Consider the following 10,198-nt stretch of genomic DNA (forward strand, 5'->3'; position numbering starts at 1 on the left):
CAACTTGTACCACAGGTGAGGGGATACTTACATCCTTTCACTTGTGGTTTTTCTTAAAGAAAGATACTCTAGGCGAAGAGGAAGAAGAGAGCTTCTTCTTCTAGCACTCCCTTTGATTTCTCTTGCTTGGGAAGGGGTAGACCTTGAAGGCTCCTTCTTGTAAATTAGTTTTCTTGGAGAGGAACCTTAGCTTAGCTTTTGGAAATGAGGAGGGGGAGAGCCTTTGGTTTCGGTGAAGAATGAAGAAGGAGAAGGAAGGAGGAAGAAGAAGGAAAAAGATTAATCACTTGTCTTTCCTTCTTTTCATCCTTTTTATTTCCTTTGTAATGAACATACCTTCATTCATCCCCCTTAGCCCTCCTATTTACTTCTCTCTTTTAATTCCCACGCAAATAGAGAGAAGAAGGGAAGCAAGCAACTTGTCTTTTGCTTGCTTCTTCTCTTAATCAAGAGGAAGAGAAAGTAAGCTACTTGGTTTTCTCTTGTTCCTTTATTTAACCATCCTCTCACCTTTAACTAATGTTTCTATTCTTTTCTATTTACATATCATTCATGTTTCTAGTGGTTATCATACACCAATTTAATTCTATCATTTGTGGGAGGTTCAAGGTTCAATCCTTGACCTCACCTCTTTTTGTTTTGGTTTCTATTTTTCCCTTTTTCTCTTTCTTTCTTTTATTTAAAAAAAATACTTCTAGGCATAGCTTGCCATTTTCGTGGGTGTTACAAACCCTAAGTCCTAGGGGATGGTAACCCTAGGCAAAAAGTCCAGTCGGTCTGGAGGACCGGACTGACATCAGGTAATCTCTCCTGAGGGGAGTAGGTGAGGACGCATTACCCGCAGAGGGAACAGTAGGCGTCGTGTCGACCTAGGGTTTCCAGTCGGAAACCCGAAGTCAGACTCGGACAGTCTGATGATTGTCGTTCACTTATATTATTATGTTTTATGTGCTAACTTTATGCTGCAGGGTATATTTGGGATTAATGTATCTTGCTGTCACGCCCCCAAAGGAGTCTCTGCCAGACAAAAATCCGGCAACATCTCCCCTGTACCGGTGACAATCTAAAGCATCACTACAAGCAAAATACATCAGCCACATGCGGCTGGAATATTTATATACACAACCACGCAGTTATAATAACAGCCCACACGGCTGGAATGAAACAATCACAACCACACAGTTATATATATAACAGCCCACACGGCTGTACCAAAATACAGCGGAAAAACGAAGGAAAGCCCACACAACACAAATAAATACAATGCATGCCGGCACGGCTTAAACACAAATACAACACCAAAACCATAGGATAGTCACATGGCTATACACAAATACAATGCCAAAAAAATAAGAAAAGAATATACAAAAGAAAATAAGCACGGTCTTCGGATGTGACGTAGGACCCGGCAGACAGGATACTCCAAGCGACACACCAACCATCTACCTGCTACCTGAAAACATAAATGTACAAATGCGGTGGTGAGTATAGGTAACTCAGCGGGTAATAGACAAGATAGTGCATGGTCCATAAACAACATGGAGATCACAAGTATACAGTCTCAGTAGGGAATAAAGAACATGATCATACTATCATAATCAATGCATCTGAACATACCTGACATAATAACCTGACATATAAACTGTACAAACCACAACTAACATAAGGACAGATACATACCCAATCCGAAATCGACGCAAGGTACAAAGATCAATAAACTCACTAGATCTGCAACAGGCATACCCGTGACACCTGTGCAATATAAATACGACTGCATATACATGTAAAATAAATGACATGTATGCAGCATGACAACCATATGCAACAGTCATATCGCAAACAAATGCAACATACCACAAACACATGCAACTAGTATCTACTAGGCATGTATGCAAATATATCTCCAAAGATGCACCGCGCATCAAATGCCAATGTGCATGCATGCTCCATGGTCACCCCCGCCACCTCTCTAGACACCACGACCCCTGTATGGCCGAGAGGCTTGGGTCCGTGACAAACCGTACTAGCCTCCAGTACAAGCACCGCTATAGGCGGCCGAAGCGGACGGTCAGCTAAGTAGTTATATAACTACATAGCCAAGGGTCCCTGACCACTCACATCTCTAGCCCTCTGACAACTGTACCCTCAAGACTCACTACTCCAGAGTGGTCGAGGCTGACAGCACACTGAGCGGCGGAGTAAGCGCGACAGGACTAGCTCCACTCCAAACTACCACTCTCCATCAGTGGCCGAATGGACGGCTATAAAAGACTGACAACCCTCTCAACTACAAGGGAGACGATGGTCGTCAGTATGCCATGAATGATGAACATGATGATATATATATATAATCATGATACGGACACCGTCATCATCCATGCAACTCTAAATCCACCTAAGTGTCCCACAACATGAGTATAATCATTATGATACCTCCATATATCCCACCGAACATATGTATACAACTACACATGTATAGTCAACCAAAAATCTCCAATAACCTCAACAGACACACCTACACAACCCCACGTGTACAATCAACATGTATCCTCCAGTAAAAACACATCAAATACGTGTATAAACCACAGACATACAATCAACACAACTCCAATCATCACACCGGACAGAAGTATACACGACATACGGATGGACAAGCCTCATATGAATACCACCAACGAAGTAACCCCTACCATACATACTCTACATGTACACAAATACCACAGAGTATAGATAATCCAAAGTGTAGACTGTATAAGAATTAAATAGATCATCACAAGGGTCAAGCATCGGTATCAAGCAGGAAAGCAACAAACGAACACGATATAAGATAAAGCATCCTAAACCATCACATAAAACCATGCACTAAGCTCAATAAAATCTACATAGAGGCAAGGAAGAAATACCCGCCTTTATCTGTCGATCGTGCCAAATAATCCCGCGTCGAGGCACTCATCCCGAATCCAAGTCCTATGATCACATAATATATATTTAGCTAATTACATAGGTAGCAAATAGCTAAATAAACTTCCCAATCTAATTAGGGAAAACCCTAATCGAAGTAACTTATCTAATTCCTTAATTCAACTCCTTCTAGATCCAAACATAATCCACAATCTATTAATCAATCCAAAACTCACTAATCCAAACTCATCATAAATCCACAACAACCTAACATCATCATCTACAACTAACCAAACCACCACATCTGATAATCCAACCAACAACCAATCCAATGATCCTAAGAATGATCACATAACACTCTACATCAACCGATCATCATATCCACAAATTTCCACCCAATACAAACCTCAATCAATCACAAACTCCAACATGATTCACCTCTAGATTCTCACTCATATCCATAGTTTCCAACCTCACATCCCTAATCTAATATCCACATGGAAGCAACAATACTTGCTAACATATCTCAACAAAACAAACCCTATCATCCTGTAAGAACCAGGTTTAGCAACACACTACTGAATCCAACAGAAAAACCTAAATGGAAGTCATTTACCTTGAGGTTTGGCAGCATATTCAACAGCTCACAGCACCATAATCCCTTGCCAACAGCCACCAAGAGCCTCCACTACACCAATTCTTTCCAAGATTAACCCCGAACCTAGATGTAGAGTATCTATTTTGCTGCAACTCTAACAAATATAGCCCTTACTCACCTCCATTGATCCCTAATCCTCCCACCGAGACCTCAACAGCTGCAAGAAGTGAAGGGGCAGTGATATGCTCACGAAGAATCCACCAAGAAGCTGATCTGATGCCTCCTACAAGTCCAGCATCAGGAAGAACATCACAAACAAACCCAATTACATGAGAAACCTTGAATTCACAGCACTTCCTGACACTTCCTTACCTAAATTATGCTTTGGCAGTCCATCCACTCTAGGATCAGCATCCAATCAACACCAATGAGAAGGAGGAACTGGAATCCAGTGAAGTGGACCTCCCTGATCCAAGATCCGATGACGAGAAGGCACTGGACATCCACAAGAGGCAACTAGGGCTCGAATCTCCCCTCCCTCGTCGGGCTCTAGCCTTGTCGTGCCCTAGCCACTTGATCACCGCCGATCGCGCGTAAGGAATGGCCGAGAGGCCGAGAAGGTGGTCGGTCCTCCAGAGATGGATGATACCGTTGAGATCCGGCGCTCTCCCTCAGGCGACTTGGTGAGAATAGGTTTGTCGGGGGAGAATCTCTCCGTCGGTGTCGGGTTCATCAGCGCGAGAAAGGAAGGAAGAAGAGAGGAAGATCGGTTGCCACTTCCCTCCTTAACACTCAAGGGTTGCCCTGCGCCGGCGACGCTGAGAGAAGAGGAGAGGAGAATCGCCGGCGCTGGTGAGGCTCGGGACGAAGAGAGCTCGCGCGCATGAAGGGGGAAGAAATCGGGAGGAAGGGGAATGGTTCGGAAATTAAACCTAGGTAAAGAATTTATACTTAGGTAATTTAGATTAAATGAAATTAATCCACTCCCTTTTTAAGGGTATTCCAAACAGGCCTCCAACTAGCCCCGAATCCGTCCCCTCAAAACTCATCGTACGAGCTCCGAAAAATTCTCAGAAAATTTCTAAAAACTCCGGAAAAATCCAATAAGATTTTCCGTCCAATAATATTTATTATTTATTTTTACGATATCTTACACTTGCAGGGACCAAAGTGCAAAGAATAGCCTCGGATGAATAGTACCGAGGCGCCTCCATGGAGCTTGGAGGCGCCTCGGGTGCGAGTTGAAACCAGCTGTCCAGAAGGGTTGGAGGCGCTTTGAAGGAAGCTCAAGGCACCTTGAACCGGTGGTTTAAGGCGCCTTGGACAGTGATGAAGGCGCCTTGAGATGGATAAAAGGCAGCGGTCAAAGCTTCATCGCAGAGTCATTTCCGGGATAAAACTTAGGGATTCAAGGCGCCTTGGAGCCTGATGGAGGCGCCTTGAATATCCTTTATAAGAGGGTCTCGACCAGCAGCTCTTAACAACGAATTCCAAGCTTCTCTTCTTCAACGTGTTGCCAATGAAACAATTCTGAAGTACTACAACGACATCCCGACGACCCAGAGCCTCAGTTTCGACTTTATTGTTGTCGGTATAAAGTTCAATTCAGTTTATAATTGTACTTAATTTGTAATACTTATCGTGAATATAGTTGTTGCCCAACGTAAACACTCAACGAGTGTGGGCCTTCGAGTAGGAGTCGAGATAGGCTCCGAACGAAGTAACCTCTCGTGTCTCTTGTGTGTTTGTGCATTTTTATTTCTGCTGCTTTAGAACTCGATAGTTTTACGAATTCGAAAAGCATGAAAGCCACGAGCGCTATTCACCCCCCCTCTAGCGTTTCTCGATCCAACAATTGGTATCAGAGCGGGGTTGCTCTGAATTGGTACAACTACCGTTCGACCATTTGTTTTCGTCGCTTTCTCGTTCGTATAGGGTAAAAATAAAACCTACCGTTACGCCTTTCATTTTTTCCCTCCAAAATTATTTTCAAAAAATTCATTTTCATCTTTTCACGATTTATTAGTATTGATAAAATATCAAATTTGGTAAAATTTGAAATAATATTTTTTAATATTTTTAATAGTATTTTATTAATATTTTATTATTTTTTGTGGAAATTCATGAATTTCTATTTCTATCCTTCTACCACACTACTAATCCAGAATTAAGTCCTGGGACAAGTTTTTTGTTCACTTTTTCATGCAAGATTCAATGGCTCTCCAAGAAGGCTATAGCACCACTCATCCACCGCTTTTGTGAGATCTCGGAAAAATTAATTAATAGGGTTATTTGAGAAATAGCCTTATAGAATTTTTCGGAATTTTTAGAATTTTTCTGAGAATTTTTCGGAGCTCGTACGATGAGTTTTGAGGGGGATTAATTACGGGTACGGATAAAGCCTGTTTGGGATACCCGTTTAAGTGAGGAATGGTTTATATTATAAATTTCATTTCGTTTTCTTTTTATTTCCCAAATGCCCGAACCCGAGTCTTCCCCGATCTCTCCTCTCTGCCTTCTCGGTTCTCTCTCGCGGACGGGCGATGGCGACGGGAGCAAGGCTCTAGCTCCGGCGATATTTCCTTGCCGGCATCATCTCCGATTGAGCTTAGGCCGGCTGGCGTTTTCCTTTCCGGGCCGCAGCATAGCATCGTGTCTGCTCACGCCTGCATGCCTGCCGAGCCCTAGTTCTTGTTCGACGCTGTTGGATTGAGCTCAGGTCCGGCCGACGCCTTTCATCTCCGGTCTCCTTCATGTTCCGATTTCTTTCTTTCTTCTCAGGTCTTCCCCGAGCCTTTCCTTCCCCGATCCTTCCTCTCTGTTTTGCCGATCCTTTCTTCCCCGATTCGATCGCCGGCTTGAAGATGCCCTAGGGTTTCGAAGGTAAGCTATTAAACCTAGCTGTGGATTTTAGAGCTTCGGTTTTCTTCTCTGTTTACCGATCCTCATCTTCTTGGCGGTGGAATTAGGTCACAAATTTGGAGAGGTTGGAATCAGGGAGGTGTTGTTGGCTTAGGGGAAGGAATCGGATCAGACTCATGCTAGGTTTTCCCTTGATCGGATCAGTGGACCTCCACCTCCTTGCTGTTGATTGAGGTCTCAAATTGAAGGTGAGTTCTAGTTGGAATTATGTGTTGCTTGATCATAGATCACCATTTCATGTTGATATGTGATCTTTGCTTGATTCCTTCTTGATCCGGGTGATCCAGCAGGTTAGGTACGGTGGGGTTTTGGTTGGTGGTCAGTAATTGCATCCGGGCAGAAAGGTAGATTCTAGCAGCTCATCCGGCAGGACCTCTTTCCGGCAGCCCTCTTGTTGACTGAGCTTGAGGTATTGTGTATTGATTGATACATGTTCTAGAGGAATTAGGTTTCGTGTGATTGATTAGTTGAATGTAGGTTTTGTTCTTTGTTTTAGATAATTGATCTTAGATGTAGATCATATTGAATTAGGGATAATTGGATTTCATGGTCATGTGTTAGATGATTAGATTTAATTGCTTAGATTAAATTAATGGAATGATTAGGGTTAAGACAATTAACCCTAGTCAACTATTGGATTTAATTTAAGATTGGATTTCTAATCTAATTGGTGATTAGGGATTAGGTAACTAAACCCTAATTAACTGTTGGATTTTAAATTAGGTAGGTTGAGATGATATTAATTAGGGGTTTGCCCTAATTTAGTTTTAGGAATTTTATTTAGCTATTTCATTTAGATTTAGCTAAATAAAATATATATGTTGTTTGACACAAGATTTTGATTCGAGACAGACGTCTTGACGTTGACTTCGGATTTGGGATTGTACCTTCTATTTGAGGCGGGTACCCTTTGACTTATCTTTTCGATATTGTCTTATGATATGTATAGTTTATATATGATTACTAGTGATTGGTAGATTATCACTTCCCCGGTTATAGTTTATTTGATATCTGTAGGCGGTTATTAGTGATTGGTAGTTTATCATTCCCCTAGATGTAGTTTAGTTGATACCTATCACATGCTTCTACTGTTAGATGCTTTACATTAGTCTGGTTTACTCTTATCTCTTGCCATGTGTATATGTGTTCGTGGTTATGGTTACTTATAGTGTTTATCTACCCATGATTAGATGCTGGAGATACTTGTGATATATTGTTGGATTCATGTTGTGTATATATGTGTTATATATCTGCGTTTACCTTTTTGACACCTACGCATATGGAGGAGGATACGTTCAGGTATGACATATTGTAGCATCATGCACCATCCTGCATGATTGCATGCTGGGCGATTGACGACTCCATTATTGTTGAGCTCGTCGGCCGGCTACACGGGCCTGCACACAACGTGACCATTGCATGGGTAGTGGCATAGCACCCAGGGTGTGTATAACAGTTGCTCTGTAGTGCTCCGCTGGTCCGCTCATGGGTAGTGTGACTGCAGCGTGGTAGCAGACAGGGATCCCTCCCCGTCATTGCGTACCGGGAGTTGAGAGCGTTACGCTCCCTCACTATGTTTGAGGTAGGAGGATAGGTGTACTCCGACAGTATCCCGTCCACTCGGTCACTCATCAGGGGTAGTGATGACAGAGTGCACGGTGTCACAGCCCTACCTACTCGGTCTCGCCATCGCGTGTGAGACGGCTGACTAGCGTCAGGGGTGACCATGTCATATCGCATCATATGCACAGATTGCATTTATTGTGATTGTTGCATATTGGATGATGCACTTGGGTGACTGCATATGATTGACATGCATACAGGATACATGCGTATTTGTTCTGACTATCTTTATCTGTGTATGTCCATAGTCATTCGCCCAAGCCTCGCAGGTGAGTACAGTTTATTTCAGTTATGCATTTTCTTATTATTCTTGCTGTAAACTGTATTACATGCTTCTGGTTACTCATTACAGTTTATCCAGCTATGCATACCTGTTATATTGTTAGGAGACTGTACTGTAGGTCCTATGGTTTAGGAGACTGTACCCTAGGATATTACTGGTAGTTATATGTTGCTGTACATATCTATTGGATTACCTGCTGAGTTCTTGAACTCGCCCCGTTGTTACTATTTTTCAGGTTGAGGCCGTCAGGAGAGATTCCAGTCGCTAGCCCCATTATCGCGAGGATTTTCTTTGTCGGATTCTATTTTGCTTTTGCATCTTATATACTTGTATTGTGGGTTTGTATTGTGGACTTTACATTGAACATTCGGGTTTGCTACTTTTGTTTTCCGCTGCGGTTGTATTTTCATTACTTCGTGGATTTGTTTTCTTCGTTGTAGTGGAGTAGGCTGTTTACATATATCTTCGAGGTTCTATATTGTCTTTCCTTATTAAACTGCGTGGATTGATCATATATTATATCTGTGTGGAATGTTGATATAAACTGCGTGGGTTGTTTCTTAATTGTATTGTATTATTCCGGCCGTGTGTGGCCGAGGTATAGAGATATATGTATACTGAGCTTCATATTGTCCGCCGTACAGGGGAGATGCTGCCGAAATTTCTTCGGACAGGGACTACCTGGGGCGTGACAGCTTTTCTCCAGTGAAGACTTCAGATACTGGAAAGATCAGATGGAGCATCAATTGAAGATCGAAGCAGAAATATGGACTATAATCCATATTGGATTTATTCTCCCCACCGAAGAAGGTGTACCCATCACTTGCGACAAGTGGGATTCACAAACCATAAGAACATTCGAGGCAAATGCAAAAGAAACATAGACTCTCCTATGCGGCCTAACAAATTCAGAACTTGATCGAGTCAGAAAATTCAACAATGCTAAGGAGATTTGGGAGAAATTGCTCAAGCTTCATGAGATTCCTTCAGAGTTAGAAGATCAAGATAAACCAGAGTTCGAATTCGAACATGACCTTCCGGAATCAACCTCTGAACCAGACTCAGAAGAATCAGATCAGACCAATTTCATAGCACTAATGGCCAGAGAAGAAATTGCTAAATCTGAGTCTGAATTCGAGACGGCAACAATCAAGGGGGAGGATCCTATCTTGGATCTAAAAGGTAAAATTGTAAATTCAAATTGTAAATCTCTAATAACCTGTTTTAAGTGTAGGGAGAGAGGGCACTATAGAAACGAATACCCCACTCGTAAGACTCGACCGACACAATCGGAGGAGAAGGAGAAAATGATCAGGAGAGGGAAGAAACACATTAAATGCTCCAAATGCAAACAAATGGGTCACTGCAAAAGACAATGCCCAGAAAGAAGACCTAAGAATCCAGAGGGAGAAATCAAGGTTAGTACATTTACATTATATGAAAATCCAGTTTTTGCAACACATGATTGCACTAGGTTAACTAATCCTGCTTGCTCTAGTATAGATTTCTCTTCAAAATTAGATATGCATGCTAATAATGTAATAAATAGAATTAATTCAAATAAAAATAAGAAATTAACTCTTAGAAAATTAGAAATACAAAATAATATCTTAAAAGATAGAATAGATAAGTTAAAAAAGATTGTTAATAATTTAACTAATCAACAAAATCTAGACTTGGGTTATAAGTCTAAAGTAAAACTTAAACATGACAAACCAAGCTATAATCAAGTACCTTTTACTTACTAAACTTAATTTAAAAATAACTCAAATCTAATTTATATAATTTAAATAAAATTATCAATAATATAGGGGGAGGCTCCAGAATAGTTGACACCTCCAAAAAGGAATCTACCCGACAGGGTAATCGAA

The 10,198-nt window shown here is 41.6% G+C and overlaps 2 long non-coding RNA genes across 3 annotated transcripts; one reads left to right on the forward strand and one right to left on the reverse strand.

Annotated features, from left to right (window-relative positions):
• Window positions 1-2,906: 2,906 nt before the first annotated feature.
• LOC122025437 lies at window positions 2,907-4,404 on the reverse strand. Of its 2 annotated transcripts, none has more exons than XR_006123711.1 (3): window positions 3,872-4,404; window positions 3,678-3,782; window positions 2,907-2,967 (listed from the first exon to the last, which is right to left on the reverse strand). It is a non-coding gene; the product is annotated as an uncharacterized LOC122025437 (long non-coding RNA). The 2 variants fall into 2 exon arrangements; XR_006123710.1 differs by lacking the exon at window positions 2,907-2,967 and adding an exon at window positions 3,517-3,589.
• Window positions 4,405-6,478: 2,074 nt separating this feature from the next.
• On the forward strand, window positions 6,479-8,618 carry LOC122025307. The gene is made up of 3 exons (XR_006123661.1): window positions 6,479-6,609; window positions 6,712-6,830; window positions 8,563-8,618. It is a non-coding gene; the product is annotated as an uncharacterized LOC122025307 (long non-coding RNA).
• Window positions 8,619-10,198: the final 1,580 nt, after the last annotated feature.

Source organism: Zingiber officinale, chromosome 9B (assembly GCF_018446385.1).
Source record: "Zingiber officinale cultivar Zhangliang chromosome 9B, Zo_v1.1, whole genome shotgun sequence".
In the NCBI taxonomy this organism is placed as follows: Eukaryota; Viridiplantae; Streptophyta; class Magnoliopsida; order Zingiberales; family Zingiberaceae; genus Zingiber; species Zingiber officinale.